Below are 2,460 nucleotides of genomic sequence, written 5' to 3'. Positions count from 1 at the left end.
GTTGCTGTGCTCTCCTCCAGGGGATCTTCCCAACCCAGGGATCAAACCCGCATCTCTTATATCTCCTGCATTGGCAGATGGATTCTTTACCACTAGCACACACAAATGTAGCCAATTACTCAACTGTAATTTTCCCATATATCTACTTATCTTAAACACACACACACACACAAATGAAGTTGAGAAACTAAGCTGAGAATGAAGAAGGTGCCTAGAAGGCATAAGAAGTCAGGTGAAAATGAGCAATAGCAACAGTGATATAAAAGATCAGAAATTGTAACATCTCAGCTCTGGTGAGTGAGTGAGGAGGTAGGGACTGAACAGACGGAGTGTGGGTATGGATTTTCTTTTTAAATATATAGAACTGGTCAATGAGCAGCTTTGAAGAAAATAAAAACTTCAAATACTTGATTAACACTGAAAATAGAGTAAGTTAAAGATTATCTAATATACACATTGTATGTATACATGTGTGTGTTCAGTCGCTTCACTCGTGTCCAACTCTTTGAGACCCCATGAACTGTAGCCCCCGGGCTCCTCAGTCCACGGGATTCACCAAGCAAAAATATTGGAATGGGTTGCCGTGTTCTCCTCCTGGAGATTTTCCCGATCAAGGAATCGAACCCACTTCTCCTGAATTGCACACAGATTCTTTACTGCTGAGTCACCAGAGAAGTCCAAAATACACACTACTATATATAAAATAGGTGACTATTTTAAGTTATCTAAAATAGATAACTATACTGTATAGCACAAGGAACTCTACTCAATACTCTATAATGACGTACATGGGGAAAGAATCTAAAAACACTAGACATATGTATATGTATAACTGATTCACTTTGCTGTACATATGAAACTAATACAACATTGTAAATCAATTATACTCTAATAAAAAATTAAAAAAAGATTATCTGTCTAAACAAAAGATTTGCTTTCAGGGAAAGACTCATAAACCAAAAGACTTGCTTTCAGAGCAAAGCTCATGACAACACGAAAGGCTAGAATGGCAGATTCGACTTACTGCAGTGGGTCAAAGTAGTTTTTCAGTGAGTGTCGACCGTGTGTCCTGCCCTCCCAACAGGGCGGCTAGAAGCAGGAGTCACTATGGGAGGACAGGAAAGTGACCCTAAAGACTGCTCAAATTTTGTTCCAGACTGTTAGCTAAAAGAAAAGCAGTCCCTTTCGTTGTGCATGTGTGCATGCTAAATCGCTTCAGTCGTGTCCAACTCTTTGCAACCCCATGGCCTGTTGCCCACCAGGCTTCTCTGGTCTTGAGATTCTCCAGGTAAGAATACTGGAGTGGGTTTCTATGCCCTCCTTCAGGGGATCTTCCTGACCCAGCAATTAAATTCTCATCTCCTGCATTGCAGGCAGATTCTTTACTCACTAAGCCACCTAGAAAGCCCAACCTTTTTCATCCCAGAGGTTCAAAGAGTTACTAAGGTATATGACATGTGAACAAGCCAGGCTTAGAGAAACATTGTCAGGGTCAGAGAGTCTGAAAGGCATGCCACCAAGGGCTTGGCTGTGAGTACACAGGTCAGGGAGAAGGGGATGGCAGTCACTGGGGAGTGACTTAAATAGTCCTTAAATAGCTTGACCTTGTACTATGCAAGGAACACAGTGAGAAGGAGGAAGGGCAAAGGACAGGGACTCAGATTATTTTTTCCTACTATGTTATCTTTCCTTTTTGTTTTATTGGGTGTATTTCTAACATAATAGCAATACAGATTAATATATGTTTATTGTAGAAAATACATAGATGCAGAATAACACAAAAATAGAAGTAAATACCACCTGCAAGCTCATCCTTCAGAGATATTCAACTTGAACATTCTGACATGTACCCATCCAGCTGTCATTCTTTCTCAATGAAAAAAGTTGCTTGTTTCTTTTTTTAAATTGGGAATCATTGTGAATATACTGCTTTGTAACCTGCCTCTTAAATTTTAAATAAAATCCTCATCATCTGGCAATGCCATTAAATATTTCTTCTAAAATATGATTTTTTGTTGTTTGTTTGGTTTTGTTTTTGGTCACACAGTGCAACATCAGGATTTTATTTCCCTGACCAGGGATTGAACCCAGGCCTCCTACAGTGGTAGCACAGAGTCTTAACCACTGGACTGCCAGGGAAGTCCCTAAAACATGGTTTTACTGGCTGTGTGCCATGCTGTCACATGAATGCCTTCTCATTTATCCAACTATAACCATACTCGGATTTCAAAGGATTCTGACCTACACATAGTATGTGATGTGTTGCTGTTATTCAGTTGCTAAGTCATGTCCAACGTTTGGTGACCCATGGACTGAAGCACCCCAGGCTTCCCTGTCTTTCACCATCTCCCAGAGTTTGCTGAAACTTACGCCCATTGAGTTGGTGATGCCATCCAACCATCTCATCCTCTGCCACCGCTTCTCCTTTTGCCTTCATTCTTTACCAGCATCAGGGTCTTT

This window comes from Bos grunniens, chromosome 2 (assembly GCF_055505025.1).
Source record: "Bos grunniens cultivar Pamir isolate PY7600 chromosome 2, Bosgru_T2T1.0, whole genome shotgun sequence".
Classification (NCBI taxonomy): Eukaryota; Metazoa; Chordata; class Mammalia; order Artiodactyla; family Bovidae; genus Bos; species Bos grunniens.
The sequence above is the reverse complement of the archived record's forward strand: the minus strand, read 5'-3'. Positions refer to the sequence as shown.